The following is an 18,930-nucleotide window of genomic DNA, read 5'->3' as shown; positions in this document are numbered from 1 at the left end:
AGACCTTGGGAGTCACTCACAGCCAGTACCCAAGGAGAACTGTTACTTTATGCTTGTTTATCCATGCTGTCACAAAGGTGGTAAAATAGGCTTTTTGCGGATTGGAACGCTGAAATTGATTTTCCTCTTTTTCCCTTTAAGGCCGAGAAACTTTAGCATTAATCTATAACTGTACCACTAGGCTCACCGTATTTTCTTTGGTCTTTCAAAATGCCATGTACAACACTTGCATTGCAGACAAACCTGGGGATATTTTCTATGGAGAAATTCTACTCACCTGGCCATCTTCTAAGATCTTCTTGAATTATATTGTTTGCAGTTTCATAAAAGGATAATGATAGGAACAAGAGGCATCTGCTTGTTAACACAATAAAGAGTACCCTACAAGTGCAGTTCACAACCATTTAGGACAATATCTCTTAAAACATACCGACTTCCCCAGTAGGTTAGAGGAAGTTTGTCTAGTGGTAAGGTTGAGGCAATGCATTTAGTGCCAAGAATACAGACTCTATGGTAAAGGTTAAACTCACTAAGTCAATTTATGTGACAAAAAAGTTAAATCTAGACTTGTAATTAATCATTGCATTTCCCCTGGTGGTGAACATATAGAACCTCTTTTGAGCATTCAACAACGCTACTATAGTTCTGAAAATGTTATGAGATACTTACTCAATTTCTCATCAGCATTAACAAAAGTTTTCAAAATAAACCACAGACAAACATATGCGCCTATGCTTGCTATGAAAGTACTGTCTTCTGTTATATGCTCTTCACTTGCTTCTTTCTGCATCCTGCATCAACAAAACCCTGCTACACAAAACTATCCAGAACAACGCAGGCGGACTCATCCTCGGAACCCCTCGACACGAGCACATGACCCACCACCTACGAGACCTCCATTGGCACCCCATCGAGAAGAAAGTAACCTTCAAGCTACTCACCAGCGCCTACAAACCCCTCCACAAATCGGACCCAAATACCTCAAAGAAAGTCTCCTCCACCACTCCGCCGACCTCGCCCAGGCAGAGATCCCTAGCATACGCACGCAGAACCAGAGCAGGCGGAAGAGCTTTCTCCTACGTCACGGCAAAAACCTGGAATGAGCTCCCAGTCAACATCAGGCGCTCCCCCACCCTGCACACCTTCAGGAGGAGCCTCAAGACCTGGCTCTTCGACTGATCACGAGCTGCACTACCCCCCCTCCCCCCCTCACCCCCAGCACCTTGAGACCCTCAAGGGTGAGTAGCGCACTTTATAAACCCTTGAGTAATTGATTGGTTTTATATGCTCTACTAAAACATTTGCATCTTTAGCCTTGATTGTTGTAATGCTGTGTTGTTTGACCTCCATGAGTCCCCTACAATTTCTCTAATAGCCATATTTTATACTGATGCTCATCTGAGTGTGGGTGCCTGCATGTTTGACTGCATCACTCCGGTCTTACAGTTATTACAATGGCTCGCTACTGATGTCTTTTCAAGAGTAGTACTTATCACATAATCCACATCTCTGGCCTACTTTGACATTGAATATGTGAAGCAGAGGAATTAGAGCAGTAAGGGGGCAGATTTTAATAACACAATTGTAAACATTTTCCCAAAAAACAGAAATTAAGAAAGGACTGTCGATGGTGGGGAAGGTGCTATGAGAAAGGGAGTCGTATGTATTGCACTGTGGCATGCAAAGAGACAAGGAATTGGAGCGAAAAGATTGGGAAGTAAGTTTGGACACTGAAAGGAAGTGTAAAAAGGATCATCAAGTGTAGCAACATGGTGAAAAGGAATATTGTTACCAGAAATTACCCGGACTTTGAGATTACCATTGGTGAACTGCCCCACTTTACATCTAACGTGAAAGTCCTGTGTGGTGTAAGGGTTTCCAAAAGCTAATCAATAAACTTGATCTGAGTTTTACCCTAGTATTGGTACCTCACTGTGGAAATGTTAGTCGTGTTAGGCAATGACCTCACTTACCAAATGGGATACAGAAAACGAATCATACTAACATAAGGCGGAAGGAAGAGTAAGGGTAGATGTTTAGGCTTACATCTATTTATGAGTCCTGTGGATAACTCTGGTTCGTATTTGTATTTTACTGAACAAATAAAATAGTTTTAGATTTACATTGTTTTAGATGACATTTTTGATTTCCTTAATGAACCGTTTTGGGATCCTATTTTATATTTTTCATAAAGTGTGGTGCATGCTCAGCTACATTTGCATGGTTTGCACTTTAGAAAAATGTAGAATGAAGTGTATATTTCATAACAGTAACAGGATTTCACAGGGCTAGGAAGATGCACGACTTTACATAAAAAATCTAATTGCTATCTTTATTAACGGATTAGCATAATGATGTTATCAGAATACAAATGTAATGAACTGATCTGAAGTTATTATTACCTCTGATGGATGAAGTGTGAAACTTCACAGGGCTGGAGCCAAGCATTCAAATGAGCTGTCCCAGGGAACTGGGTTGTTTTTCCTTGAATAAGATCTACATTACCAGGAAATGTGCTTAAAATGGTAATCCCTGTCTGGCAGGCCCTGCCCCTGTTCTGTGAACTCATTCCCAGTGATCTGCACAGACACTTGCACTTGGCAAGGGTTGCGTTAGTTTTACCTGATGGGGGGGAAACATGAGGGCATCTTGACAGTCACTCCCTTCGCTTGTCCAAACTGAAAGATCACAATCCTTTTGAACTACCTGCCATCTAGTTGAAGTTTCTGGACAGAAAATCATACACAAAACATGTCCGCCTTAAGGAACATGGCAATGTTTGTACAGTTAATAACATGCAAAAAAGAAAAAAAAAGTCGACAGATGAAGGGGAAAGCCTGGAGAGGTTTGGAAGTCAAGACTTGTGACTGGCTCTCCTCCAGCTCAGCCAGTATTTTATAAATGTGTGCTAACTATTGATTTCTCCGACGCGTGGGTGGATTCTCCTCAAATACGCTAAATCACCACAGCTCTAAAACAACTTTAAATTCAGTTCAACGCATTTAAAATGGCAGGAATTGTAAATCGGTGGCTGTGAACCAGGCGGTGTTTCCACTGAAGAGACCCAGGCACAAGTGTGGAAAACAAGATTAGAGCTAAAATCATCTTCGAAAACAATTGAATCGCCATGATTGAAGGCCCAGCCTTTGCTGGCATATGTTCCCTTATGTACTTTTATGTTATGTATTGGTTTAAAATAAATTGTTATAAAAATGAGTATGGTTTGTGGTAGCTACGAAAAATGCAAGTACAATGTTTGTAAATGAGGAAAGCTATGTTTAGGGCAACTGGTATACATTTTAGATAGTCAACTGTAAATTGTTTTTGAGTTACTTGCAGCTTAACACCACTAATATCTTGAAGTTTCTTTCTTCTTTGTTCGTCAGAGCAGGGCATTTATCTGTTCTTCATTTGAGATCTTATGCAGAAGCTATGCTTTGCATATTCAGCTTTAGACTTTTCTGTGGTGTCTCTTGGATCACTGAAGCGATAACCACAGCATGATTCAATTTGTTTGCTATAACTTTTATTGGCATGTAGGAAAGCCATCAGAGGCTCCTACATTAAGACACAACAGTATCAAGTGTAACACATTAGTGAACCAATAATTACACAGAGGCATCATGCTCACGAAGCAGACACCAATAAAATATACATGGCTGCTGTTGCTGAGATATGCACCCCAGATCTTGTTGTATTACACAGGCATCCCTGGCTTTATGTATAGAATATTCCATTAAGGAGGCCGATGCATCCCACTCAACCTTCTGCACTGGTGAAGAAGCGGATCACCAGTATGTAATGTATCCCTGTTGGGTGGGCAAGCGTCAAAAAAAGCAATGATGGAAGGGTCTCCCCATTTGTAGTCCTCATCATGATATCTAGCAGGGCAGGTTTAGAGGAAACTTATCTCACCGTCCCAGGACAGGCGATAGAACCTGCGAAACCTTCAACCCGCAGTTTGAAATAGTAGCAAATCCTCACATAAGGAGCAGGAGATCTCCAACGTCCATCCAAAACCTAACGCAATGGTAGAACTCATGTCCATTTATCTTCCAACTGGGGTTTCGTGAATAATAAACCTCCTTCCCCCCCCATCAAAAGGATTTCTGGGGCCCTGGGCAAGACATATTTTGGGCCCCTCCATTTGGAACAACTTAATTTTATTTGCCATTTACAGGCAATTACAGCCATATGTTGCCAAAGTCTATTGGGTTATGCATGAAACTTTCTTTCATAAAAGGGGCGTGTGAAAAAGCCAAATGCTGAATCTGCCCATATACACAACTGTCTAGTAGTGCCAAGAGAAAACTTAAACAAGCATTGATAAGGCAATTTCTTTTTGTGCTTTAATCTAGATTTGTTGTCTTAAAGCAATGGTATTTTAATTGGAATTAACTGTTGACCAGTCTTTCCTCCCGCTGTAGGAAGGAAGCAGTAAAGGTGACTTTGTGGATGTTTGGCGGACCACTGCATGATATTATTCTAGGATGTGCAAATGGCTCTTGAAATTGTAGCGTTAATTACCAGACATTCACAATCACAACTAAATCCCCATCTGCTATTGACATTATTGCTGCAAAAGTGAAAGCCAAAGCACAGCTGATAGGATTTATCAGGTCAATTCTGATCATGTTCCCCTTTGAAGCTCTTCCCTAGCCTCATCCCTTGTTTCCGTGTTCTCTTTGTATACTTCTTTGGTTAGGCAGTGACCTATGATCCTCTCAGTAAGAGAAGGGTAATTGCAAAAACAGTTGTCCTTAATGTACACATAAAATTATATTTCTAATATTTTAGTAATGTAATGAAAACATACAAATGATGATGAAAAATGGGTGCCTGTGCCAGGGTCATAAGATGCAGAGTGTGCAAATATGCGGTCCCGCTCGCGCTGCACTGAACTGACCCGTGTTTTGGTCTGCAGATATTCCTGGCTCCCCCGCTAGCAGCCTCCATCTCCGCGGCTCCCAGCGGGCTCGAAATTGCTGGTTGCCGCGCGGGCTCGAAATTGCTGGTTGCCGCCCGGAGCTCGCCGCGAGCGGCCAACTCCGGCTCCAGTGCGAGCCCGCTCATCCAACGCGGGCACCCACACCGGCCCACGGCGGGCCCGTAGCTCCCCTCGGACTGGCTTCCACTGGCGCCTAGAAATTCAAGGGACAAATACCGGCTTCCCTCGCGCCCCACTCCCAATGCCAGCATGCACGAGGACACGTAAAGAGGGAAACGGGAGATAGAGATGCAGTGCAGAGAAAGGTAAAGTAGGAAGAGTCGTAAAGAGAGAGTTGAGACACCCAGCCAGAAATAAAGGTTGAAAGAGAAAGAGGTAGGTAGTGAAAGAAAGGTAGGGAGAGGGTTGTGGTTTTATTGTGAAATGAAGAGACACAGCTATATAGAGAGAAGGAAATGAAGAGAGAGGGAGAGTGCTACGGTTCATCAAGATCAGCTTCAGTAAGGATCAAGAAATAAGGTGGAAAAAGAGTTAGAAGCAGAGGGTGTAGACAACTATCAAGGTGAAGTATTGAGAGAAGAGTGTAGATGCAAGTTAAAGAGAAAGCAGACGGAGGTAGGGAAGGAAAACATGAGGAGATGAAAGTTCAAGTAAAAAAAGAGTGAGGTTGGGAAGGACACAGTAAGGTGAGGCATAGAAAGACAAATCTATTAAAACAGTGGGGCAGAGAGAAGTGTAAAGAGGAGGTGAATGGCTGAGGGAGAGATGAGGTATAGAGAGGAAAGAGCTGAGGCAGAGAGAAAGAGGTGAGCTAGAGAATATGAGGCAAAATGGATTCAGCGCTAGATAGAAAGAATGTATGGGGTAGAGATAGGGGTGTGTAGTTGATGGAGAAAAGCGAGGGGAGGTTGAAAGATGTACAGAGATTGAGAGAAAGAAAGGGAAAGAGAGAGAGAAAGAGAGACAGAGAGGTCAGGTAAATAGGATGTGTTGCATTCTAGAAGGAAGGAGAATGATGAAAGAGAAAGCAAAGTTAGTGATAGAGACAAATAGGTTGAGATAGAAAGGAAGGTGGCAAGAAAAAATGAAGTAGTCAGAAAAGTGAAGTAGTGTGGTAAACAGGCAGGAAGAAGAAAGGGGATGTGGAGAGCTGAGGATGCAGACCAATGGTGAGGTAAACTAAGACGTTATGTATTGGGATATAGTTATTATGAGATCAAGAGAGGGTGAGAGTCATGAAGTAGAGCGGGACGAGGGAGAGGTAGAGACACGAGGTATAGAGAGATGGACAGAAAGATAGAGAAGTGTGGTAAAGATAGAAATTTGTCTGAAAGAGGTGAAGTAGATGAAAGAGAGACATGGGGAGGTGAGATGAAAACAGAGCAGTAAGGTGTAAAGAAAATGTGAGATAGAGAGATGGATAAAACAGAGATGAGGCGTTGTAACTAGCCCTGACTACAGGGTCATCTCCAGACTTTTTGTCTTTACCCTCCTGTATTCTGAACCTGTTTTTGTTAGCTTTTAGGCCTCTGCACCCTTTTCCACTGCTAACCAGTGCTAAAGTGCTTGTGCCCTCTCCCTTAAACATGGCAGGATTGGCTTACACCCAACTGGCCTATTGAATTTATTTGTAAGTCACTAGTAAAGTGGTATTACATGTACCAAGGGCCTGTACATTAAATGTTACTAGTGGATCTGAGGCATTCATTGTGCCACCCATTTAGGTAATTCTTTAACCCCTTGAGTGCGTTCGTCGGCCAACGGCAGTCGCGAGCACTTCCTCGGTAGTGCTGCGAACGTCCGTTGGCCAACGTGGCCCGCCCACTGTGCTAAACCGCCGCACCGTGGCGGAATTGCTGCAGCGATTAAGCAGTTAACCATCTCTCAGACCTGCCATTGCAGCCCGTGTGTGCAGTGTTAACTGCCTTTTTTGACCTGGCAAAATAAACGTTTGGCCAAGCCTAAATCTTTCTTTTTATTGCATCTGGTCACCCATGGGGTAGGCAATAAATAGCCCATAGGTCAGGGTGCAGTATATTTAAAAGTTGGACATGTACTTTTAAGTTTGACATGTCCTGTTAGTAAAAACTCTTACATTTGTTTTTCATTACTGTGAGGAATAACTCTCCCTATTATTGCTCTTGATTATATCCATCCTGAGTGCTGCTGCTGCATATTGAGTGTGCTCCCTAGACTTCCGCAACCCCCCATATTGCTTGCTTGGCCAACATGTGGAGTTGTTTTGTAGGCCTCCTTTGCCCCAAGTTGCATGTCCTTCCATACTAAGCACATTTCCCTCTGAGGCCTTTAGCTTTGCAACCTTCTATTTTCCTCAGCCCCCCTCTTGTTTTAGAGACAGACAGTTGAGGTACATTTATGAACCTACTTAGTCCCTCACTAAAGAAAGCACGCTCTTCTGGCACGTTGTTTCCTCGTTTACAAACATCTCGTGAGCTCTAGCGAGATTTCAGTACTGCACCTGCCTGGTGGCCAGCTTTTGGGAGAGATTATGAAATCTGTGCCCCAATGGGAAACATTTGCTTGACTTTATTTCTCTTCCCCCGAAGTGCTGTCTGAATTCCAGAGCTTACCTGATAATTTCCAGTGATGCGGCTACTCGTTCCCAGCAACGACTCAGCAGTGTGTCCAGCATCAGCACAACCTTTCCGCTGATATCTGAAAAAGAAAAGCAAAACACAAATTGTGAGTTTGAACCTTTCATGTCTTACAGCACTGGGCGGCGCCATCCAGAACGTTTGCAGCGCATGCACTTGTATGTGAAAGGGAAATAAAAAAATAGACATTGGTACGCATTAAGATATTTGTAGGCTTGCATCCTGCATGTGAAACTAGACAAGAAAAGAGACTTTGTCACACTTGGAATATTTTGCAGCCTGTATTTTAAAGAACAAAGGGAGAGACATTGTAGAACAATGATCATAAGAGAGAAAGAGAGACCATTGAGTTCAGATGTATCTTGAGCAGATAGAATCTGGGAGACCTACTTTCTGAGAGTCATCAGAAAGATGTCTTATGTTGTATTGTTTACAGACTGATGTAATACTTCATGATGTCATATTGGGCAAAAAGGTTTGTTTACAAAGCAAGGAAAATGTATCAGGAACTTAAAGGCTATCAGATATTTGGTGTTGCTTATAACTCATACTTTCTTTGCACTTAGGACCTGTTAGGCTGCAGAACTGGAATCCAACTACAAAGAGATTCCTTGAAATGAAGTGAGGTGCATCCTGGCATTCCATGCCCAGCAATCCAGATTTGTTTCTTTAACTCTATCTCCCATTCCCCCTTATCTTTCTTCAATTCAATAATTTATTTGATTTAGTTATCTTACGAGAACAACAAATTATACACGATACAAATTCAATTTTTGCTAAAAGAGATTATCACATTAATATAATTTTAAAAAAGTTTAAAAAATTGTACAGGTTAATACACACAAATTCATTGGGTGGAGCATTGGAGAGGGAAATCAACATCTGGACCGAGTTTATATTACAATTTGTTTTGATCGGGGTAATGTATCTGTTCCTAGCTGCTACCACGATCTCGCTAGGACATACAAACAGAACATGTTCTAGATCTTGCACCCCACCTTTGCATAAGTCACAGAGATTTGTCTCTCATTGATTTGATGACCACTTAAAGGTGTATGATTTCAGCGGAAATATTCCTAGCCGTATTTGAAGTATAGCTCGCCTTACTCCATGATTTAGGTTAAAAATGATATATGGTTGCTTTTTTTTAAAACTATTGTGTCCGCTAACTGTTTGTACATTAAGAGCCTGGAGCAGTGTTGAATATCCAATTCCATGCTTAGCCTTGGTGTTAAGTGCTTCAAGCAGAGTTTCAGCTGGGCTGGTGTCCAAGATATTAACATTTCTAGAGAGACTGATGATAATTTAAAAGCATTACTTAGGTTTTTTCCAAATATATACTTTCGATAGTCTTGCTCCAGTGTCTCTATTTTTAACAGTGCTCTAAGTGTTCCTGGGTCTGCATGAGCCAGGTTATATGCCCATCTGATTATGTTTATGATCCCTCTGGCATAGGAACTAACTAACGATAGTTCTATCCTGAGAGCTTGAACCGGAACAGCTTGCGGCATCCTGGTTAACTTCCGCAGGATTTTCCCTTCTTTGACCTCTATTTGAGTCCATTCTTTTGTTGGGATATGTTCTATTGCAAATGATAATACTGCAGGAATTTTCGCATTATAAACTTGGAGCAAGGAAGAGAATTGTCTTCGACCAGTGGATGAGTAAAGTCTTTGAAGAGCCCCTGTATGGGCATCTGCTTTATGTCCGATTTTTTGCAAATGAGGCTGGTTACGCAAAGTCTGAGTAAATGTGCTCCCAAGATATATATATTCTTTTACGATTTCCAATGGATTACCTCCTAGTAGCCAGTTATAATTGCAATAGGTCTTCTTTCCTGTAAATGGTAGAATTTTTGTTATAGTGGTATTTGGGATTAAATAGTTTTCATCTGTATATGTGGTGAGTGCCGTGAGGTTTCGTTGGAGACCGAAGGTAGTCAGATCCAAAATTACTACATCATCAGCGTACATCAGGCAGTGAATTGTGGTGGAAGCGATCTTCGGCAGGTAGTTATTGACCTGATTAAGAGTTTCTGGTAGATCGCTCAAATATAAGGAGAATAATAGGTGGGCTAAACGACACCCCTGTCACAGGCCGTTTGGAGTTGGAAGTAGGGAGGTTAGACCCTTCTCCCTCCCCATTTGAACTTGGCACCAAGTCCCAGAGTACAATGATGTTATTAAATGGAGAAGATGTTGCGGTATTCACATTTTCTGTAGTTTATTCCAAAGTTTGACTCGATTGACCTTGTCGAAGGCAGTGGTAAAGTCTACAAATACTGCATATACTACCTGCGATTTTTTTACCACGTATTTTTCTAGTATTGTTTGAAGTACTGCAATATTATCTATGACTGAGTGTTTGGGTCTGAATCCTGCTTGGTAGAGTGGAATGGAGCCGGTTGAGAGTGCCCATTCTGTTAGGTGATCTAGAAGTACGGCAGCAAAAATCTTCCCGGTTGCATCTAGGAGAGCTATTTGTCGGTAGTTCCCGGGGAGCAGTCTTGAACCCTTTTTATGAATCGGGATTACTATGCTTCCCTTCCAGGACTTTGGGGTTTCCCCTGTACTAAGTATGTGGTTATACGTGCATGTTAAGAAGTTACTCCACTCTTTTGGGTTGTTCATTAAGACCATAATCGGAATTTGGTCGGGCCCATTGCAGCCGAGCTTCTTGCCTTTTTTATGTAATGTTCTACTAAGGAAGGTGTTAGTGGCTCAATGTTTATGACTTTATCCTGTCCTATATATCAATTTGCATTACTTTGTCGCAGTTGGAGACTTGGTTTACTTTGTATAAATCAGTTATATATGTTTCCAAGTCTGAAGGTGGGACAGGGTTTGATTTTAACATTTTTTTTGTTCCTGTTTCTTGTGCTATTATAGTCCAATAAGTATGTATAAGTATGTGGAGAGGTGTGGCTCACTGGTTAGAGGCGGCAGACCTGTAAGCAGAGAACGGCCCGGGACCAGGGTTCCATTCCCAACGCGGCAGGGTCGTGGACCAGGGGTCAACGGACTCGATAATTCTCGCCTCAGTGCTTACTCTTACCATGGAACACACTCGGTAACTCTGGGCATTAAGCTTGCCTCATCTCTACAACGGCACCCCGGGGATGCCTGGTTTCACCCTGGAGATAGCCAGAAAGGGACCATCTCACAGGGAAAACCAGGACGGGTTCCCCAGCGGTCTACAGCACCAGGACACTCGGGTAGAGTAACAGTGCGCTTTACAAGTATTTTACATTTACATTTACTTTTGTCTTGTCTTTTTGCTGCTATCTGTAGGTCTATCCATTTTTTATCCTGTAAGATTTGGTTTTCTTTTAATTTTTGTCTTCTGCGATAGTTTTTTAGTTTATTGATTTCCTGTTTTCTGGTGTCAGAGAAATACAGGAATTGTGCCCTAATTAATTTATTTAATTCCCTTGCCTTGGGATCTGAGGTCAATCTTTTGTTGCCTTGTGTTTTTATCCTTCTTCGCTTTCCGCTCTTCTGTAGTAGTTGAACAAGATTCTTGGCAACTGCCTCAAAATTTAATATTGGGTTTATGTTGTGATTAATTGAAAGTAAATTTGAGTAAATTATCTTTCTTAGACGGCTGCCACCTCAAGAGGGAGACCCTGCATCACCCCAGAGAAATAGCCTGGAGTTCAAGTGAGTGGCTTTGTATGACCTTAACCCTCCTATAGGATAGAATTAGGTTAACTTATTACATTTAATAAGTGATAACTATTAATTGGAATCAGGTAGGAATGTCGAGTTTGGTGTCTAAAGAATTGGAATTAAAAGCCCTCTTTAATGTTAAAGTCAGATTTTAAGTCACAATTCTGAAAATAGTACTTTTAGAAAGTTGACCTTTTCTTGTCCTAAACGTTTGGTGCCTGCAGCCTGTCCCTGGATCACATGACTAGGTGTAGCTGGCAGTTGGTCCATGTGTATTCCTCCCAGACAGTGAGACACAGGGAAGATAGGGGTTGGCAGGATGGACCACTCTGACTTAACAAGGAGGTGGAGAAGTCACCTACCACAGATATTCATCACAAATGCCCTGTCTGAACACAGTCACAAAGGGTTTGTCACTAGACCTTTGTGTTCCCAGACATGCTAATTCCAGAGCTAGGTGAAAGGGGATGTCTGCTATCTTGGGGGGTGGGGCTGTTAGGGGAACCTCCAGCACCTTCTCCTCCTTCAAAGTGGGCACCAGGTATAAATAATTGACCCTCAAACCCAACTCTTCAGTAGATCTCTGGAAATGTGGAGAATACAGAAAGACTGCTGTGCTGCTCTCAAGAAGGACTGCTACTCTGTTGCCCTGCTGCCTGAGTGAAGGACTGGACTGGCATCTTGACCCCAGGTCCACTAGAGTGACTCCAAGGGCAAGCTGACTGGCCTTCTGATTTATTTATTTATTTTAGACAGTTTTATAAAGTGCAAATATGACTCAAGGGTACAAAGCTGGAGAAGAATTGTTCTCAATCAATGTAAACAAATACATGATGCATTTAGAACTGTGAACAGATGTAAATGCAGTCAATTGGTGCAGTAGAGTCAGCTAGTGCTTCGTAGGCCAAAGAGATGTTTAGCCAGCGAGACGCAAGTGCCTTGTGTACAATTCGTTTTCCCTGCTGATGTAGATATTGATGTAAAGGAGGACAAATAAAGAGGCACATTAAGTCAGTCTGGGAGTAGATGGTTCAGTAGCATTCTTTTGACTTTGATTTTAAATGTTGATGTAAACAGCTTCATTTGAATCTTCGGAGGTAACCAGTTCCAGACTTTAGGGGTCACCCTCGAGAACGCCCTGATTTGGCTGAAAGATGTTTTAAATCTTGCTGGTTCAAGTAAAAGTGTATTTTTGCTTCTAACTGATCTACTGGCACTAGAGGGGATTAGACTCTGGGCTAAATATTTTGATGTGTTATGGCGGATAGGGTTGTGTGTTGCGCAGGTGATTTTAAGGGTAATCCTTGCCTTGATTGGAAGCCATTGTAAAGTCAGGGGAGATGTTGAGACGTGACTGAACATTCTAGTGCCAGCTATTAGTCATGTTGCCGCATTGAGGGTTGCTTTGGAGAGCCCCACTAGGGTGTATTCCCATAGTCAAGTCTGGAAACAACCAGGGATTGGACTGCAATTTTAAGATCTGTTGTTGGAATAATAGCTTTCAGTTTCTTTTGTAGTTTAAGATGATAGAGGTTTTTTCTTCTGGAGGATGAGATATGGGTTTGTGTGTTAATGTTCTCATCTAGAATTAACCAGAGGCACTTAGAGGAATTGACAATGGTGGGAGGGCAGTCTAGAGCATCCAGCTGTTTTAACCAATCTGTAATTGAAGATGCGCTGTTGGCGGGGTGATAAGAAAGAATTCCATCTTTAGCAAGATCGGTTTTTGGTTGTGTGTCAACCAGTTTTTCATCCTTTTTAGAGTGTCATTTAGGCAGTGATATTGTTGAGGGATGAGATTTTTATGTAAATTTGTATGTACATGTGATAGTTGAGATTCTCTTGTTTTGGGATCCATGTAGAAGTTTCAACATACAGGTTGAAGAGTTTTGGAGAGTTTATGCTGCCTAGTGGGAGTCCCAGCCTTAAATGTGAAGGGTTAAAGAATGTGTTGTCCGGTTTGATTAGTTGGAATCTGTTAATGGGTAGGAGACAAACCATTTCAGGACAGTTCCTAGCATGCCCATTCTGTGTTCGAACACTTATAGGAGGGTGTTGTGGTTGACAGTGTTGAACACTTGTGATAAGTCAAGAAGAATGAGTAGACATGAATTGATTTGTTCTAGAATTTTGGGTGCATCATCCATTGTATGTAGTAAAGCGCTCTTTGTGCTGTGATCTGGTCTGAACCACGATTGATATTTATTGAGCAGGTTGATGTTAGAGATGTGTTAGCATAATGGCTTATTCAAGCAATTCTCTAGCAGCCTTGTCAGCAAAGGGAGGGTAATGACTGGTCGATAGTTGTTCAAGTAACTGGAGGCAGCACCCAGGTTTTTGAACAGTGGGATTGCTTGGGCAATCTTTAGGAAATTACGTACTGTGCCTTGTAATAGAGAGACATTTAAGATAGCCATCCAAAGAAGGGAAAAGAGATGGCTGAGATCTTTTGGGATGGTTGCTTGTATGGGGTCTCTATATGCGATGTCGGTTTCATGTCCTCACGGACCTCGCATCACCACTGCAGCTCCCTTGAAACCGCCACTGTGCAATGCATCTCCAGGCATAGACCTTACATTGGCACCCCAGCATCCTCAGAACTGCCGCTGCCCTCACCTATGCTGAGTGATGCGTTCTCGACGCAGGACTTTGCATGGCTCCACAACCTGGATTCAAGGTACTTTTGTTCAGTGGGCCTAACTGGGTCCCTGCAGTGCTCCATGACAATCAGCTTGAACCTCTGACTTTGTCCCAGCCCTTTGTGACTAGATAACCATAGTTGGCGCTTTGTGCTTTAAAGCACTGTCTTCACCTAAACCTTTGAAATTGCAAATCTCTGGTCCAACCGATTGAATATTTGGCATTTTGGTGTCAAATAATTGAATACATTTGAATTTTACTCTATTGTTCTATATTGGTGTGGGATTTTTCCTGCGTTGAATTTCACTTTATTACTGTGTGAATTGCTGCATAAATACCGTAAACATTTCCTCTAAGTTAAGCCTGTGCTCAGTGACAAGCTACCACAGGGTTGAGCACAGGTGTATTTATTAATTTGGGGTTTGCTTGTGACCTCATTCTAACAAAAATTGGGGTTGCTGCTTAAGTAGGATTTCACCCCCTCAACCAGTAACCCAATTTCCAACATGAGGGATAGATGTATACTCTACCCTGAGGCCTGGTGGATCTATGCAGCAGATGCCTTAAATATTTAGACAACCCTACCAAAGACAAAGCTGTTAAAAAAGCAGATCAAGTTAATGGTCCCACAATATGCAAATATACTAATGGTCTCATGTTCCAATCTGGTTGTATCTAATTGAGAAAGTCAACACTCTAACATAGTTGCATTACCTGCTTAATTTAGTGCTAACACCTCTCATGTTCTGGTGCTCTAAAATTCAAAAGGGTAGGCAGAAAGAAGAGCTGATAGGTTGTCGGAGATAGAGGAAGCTATATGTTGATGGGGAGAGAGTTGAGGTAGACAGAGATGGAAAGGAGAGTTGCTAGAGAGAGATGGAGTAGATGCAAAGAAGTGTAGAAAGAAGGAGTTATGGAGAAAGTGTTGAGCTAGACGAGTTGAGTTGAAGTAGGGAGAGGATATAAGAAAGGAATATTCTTTTTCAGCATGTGAGGTTTAAGGTTCGGCAGGCCAGGCTTGCAGATGATGCTTCTGTGAAGTGCATTCATAAATGTCAAATTACAACCAATTTTGATCCCTTTAATAAGGGTCCCCTAGATATTTGCCTTAAATGGCTCCACCTGTGGACATACTTAAATAGGGTGAGAATCAGTTTAGCCGAAATGGTCCATTCACATGAGAGGATTTCCGGTTTGAGACAATCATCATTATTATCCAGTGGCCTGAGATCCTTCTCCTATCAAATCTGTCTTTTGCAGTACCATGGTATAAAGGAGCTATGACTTTCCTTTGATTTCTAGTCTATTCATGATCAGCTTAGTTTCAAGAGGACTAGCTTCTGAAATTAAGTGGTAAGAACAGGTACGCTGTCCTGAAGAGCATATTGTAGCTAGAGATAATAAATTCAGACATTTATAGCAGGAATTCTTAGCCTAGGGCTTAGAAGAATATAATGTGATTGTGAGACACAGATATCCTCTAGTTTGGATGCACCAATCAGGGGCCCTATTACAGATAGGGTACACTTTTTCTGTTTGTATCATGGAGCACCTTTAAGCAGGTGCGCCAGGTGCAACAGGAAAAGTGAGTCCTATACTGTAGAATGCAGTGCCACATACTTGTGCTGCTCCCAGGGCAGCACATTCAAGGGAAATACGGAACAGCTGTTTAAAAGCTGCTCAGTGTTTCTCTGTGCAGTTAGAAACCCACCTGCACTTTTTAAAGGAGATCAGAGATGCCCTTGCAGGTGAGTGAAGTAAGTGACTGCACCCATCTGCAAGGGGAGGTCTGAGGGCTCAATGGAAATCCCTTTCTCCCTCAAGAAGGCTGCTATCAGAGCTTACTGACAGGAACCACCTTTTAGGTGGCGCACTGTCAGTGCATCTCCTGGCAGCTTCTTTAACTCTGTGCCCATGTCTGTAATACGACATAGGTGCAGAGGCAAAGGGATTCCCTCACTTGCATTGGCCATGTCCTCATTAAAATGAGGGATGGCCTTCTGATGATAGCATAGCGATTTATGTGCGCCAGCTCTATCAGTATTACAGAAGGGGGCACACAAACGTCTCCAGCCAGTAAAATTGTGTGTAGGAACATCCTAGAAGTGTGTCCTGAATTGAGAACAGAACAGTCTTCCTGTTAATTCTATCCTATTGTGCAGAGGTGATCCCGTGCCCTGGTTGTGCCTGAAATTTGCATTTTGTTTTGTATTATTTTTTTGAGTATTACAGAGTGCAACACTGCAGATGTAATGACCTGAAAGCTCTTGGTAGTAAATAAGTAGAAGAGATGGTTTGGGATGATATACCTGGTACTGTTTGAAAAAGTCAGGTTGTAACAGTTTTCTAAAATGTAAGTGTTGGACAGGGACCTCTCTTCGGCCTTACCCCAGATTTCTTACTTCCTTTGCTGAACCTGGTTTTGTTGCCTTTTAGGACTCTGTGCACTTTATTCATTCTAGCCAGTGATAACATGTTTGTGCTCCTGATTGGTAGATTTTATTTACTATGAAAACCTATTAAATCGTACTACTTTTACCCAGGACCTGTAAATTAGATTTTACTAGTGGACTACAGCACATATTGTGCTACCCACTAAAGCATCCCTGGAAAACATGTTGCCGGACCATCTCACCTGAGGAGGTTCCCGGATAACAGAACCTGCTTCCCCTACAATGGGATGCACAATGAATACAATATCTAGGCCTCAACCTAACCCCCTCCCCAGCCTCTTGGACCCAATCCAACTGGCCAGCATGTAGGCGTGGCATATGAGAAGATATACGACAGTGGAAGACTCTACCCCTCTCCTGGATGGGGTGACTCAATGCAATAAAAATGTCCTTCCTTCCAAAAGAGCTCTATTTGTTTCAAGCCCTGCCCACCCCTATTCCGCAACTGGATATCCAAGTCCTCTAACGAGATATAATCACCTTCATATGGGGCAAAGGTCGCCCACGCTTTTCAGATAAACTTCTTATGTTGCCCTGAGACCGCGGAGGATTGGCATTCCCTAACCTCCTTGAATGCTTTTGCGCATGCCACCTTCGCTATATCTCGGAATGGGTTGTTCACGAGAGTGAAATACACTGGTTTCATATGGATCGGGCTGTTTCATGTAGACCTCTATGGGCACTCGCCTGTCTCCATGGATCTGCCCGTCCCAGTAGCGTATACTTAGCTACCCCCACGAAAACAGTTCTCAATTTATGGGTATGGGACAAATATGCAGTGTCTCTGGGCTTGACTTCGTTTACCACCTCCCAATACCCCCATTACACGTAATCCTATCTTCCCGCCAGCTTTGCAATCATACAGCTTCTTAACTTGGACTGAGGGAGAGTGCTGCACAGTTCAGGACCTATTTGATTGGAACACATTCTTAACTTTTCTACAGTGTAAAAAACTGTTTCACGTCACAGATACTTCAAAGATGCAATACTATCAACTCTGCCATTGGCTGCTCTCCCCCACCTATCTACAGGGAGTGACTTCACATTTTCTTGATCATCTCCACGTTTCTACGTGGTGGTCCTTAAAGTATATGGTCAACAACAGTGTATCGTATAGCGTAGTTTAGTACTTCTTGAAATAATACCCACTAAAAAAGGCCAATTTACCACTTTTTAGAGACTGGAACATTGTCCTACAGCAATATAAATACAGCCCTGAAGAAGACCTTGACATAATCAAGAGTGCAGGTCCCACCACGACAAGGTCGAAACGCGTCGGCGATACATACTGGTCATATATGTATAAACAAATGTCAAATATTGTCAATAACATCTGGTAAAAACATAAAGATAAATTTCTAGATATAGGAAAGAGCAGTTACGCTATACGATACACTGTTGTTGACCATATACTTTAAGGACCACCACGTAGAAACGTGGAGATGATCAAGAAAATGTGAAGTCTTGACAAACTTAAAACAATGAGGACCCTGTATATATAAGAGTTGTGTTTCTCTAACAGAAAAGAAAAAACTGAAAATAACTGTGTTAATACGTTTATGTATATAATTGTACAGTGTGAAAAAAACATTGTAAATATTGTCAATGTATTATATGTAAAGTACAAAGGAACGTTGGTATGTGTTAAAAGAATATAAAAAGAAAAAGAAAAAAATATTTCATGATATGCAGAGTCAATAAAAGGGACTTCTGTAAGAGAACAAAGTGTGGAATCTATGGTGTCAGGGGCATTTTTGTTTTGAGATTACAGTATTGTTGATTCAAGCCCCTTTTCTCCTAAAGGAATCACCCCCCATTTAGAACCACTATCAGAAGTAATGGCAGAAAGAGCCACATACTTCACATCACAGGAATGTAAACAATTGCTTTCACACATGGAATACACATTCAGCCAGAAAAGCACAAGCACAGAGAACATGAATTTGAAATTGACTAAATATTAAATAAATGCTTGTTATGGGAGGGCTACAATAAAAAACGATGTTGTAATTAATGTCAGAGACACAACCACCTCCCAAATGTAACAGAGATAGAAGTAAGTCATTTACGTCAATATTTAAAAAGGGCAATCATTAGTTTCAAAAAGTACACCAATAAATCTTATAAAGACATATTCCCTGAAGTAATGTAGTACACTACAGGTTATCTACCAGCAGTTCCTACTTTAAAACACCTAATATCACATACTGAAAAAGACACCAGTCAAACTCCTAATGCCCTAAGGAAGATTTTAAGAGATACACATTCCAGAATATCTAACAAACACACACAACGAAGAACCTTTCCACCTATTAGACAACCAGAGTTACAACAGAAGAATAATCATTATTTGCAACTGAAAATAACACCCTAAGACTAAGCTAATGTGAATCATGGATGACGGAAAATACTTTTAAAATATGCCCTACACCATTCACACAGAATTACGCTACACTGGGTGAATATCATAACACTAATAAACCCCACATTACGCACTGCTTCCAAACAATCAAAGTGCAACCTACTGTGAACTATTAAATCACATCAAAGTAAAAACTAACAACTGCACTCCACACAAAATTGTAATACATTCTGAAAAGGAAATA

This window comes from Lissotriton vulgaris, chromosome 7, assembly GCF_964263255.1.
Source record: "Lissotriton vulgaris chromosome 7, aLisVul1.2, whole genome shotgun sequence".
Taxonomy (NCBI): domain Eukaryota; kingdom Metazoa; phylum Chordata; class Amphibia; order Caudata; family Salamandridae; genus Lissotriton; species Lissotriton vulgaris.
Note: the sequence above shows the minus strand (reverse complement) of the source record.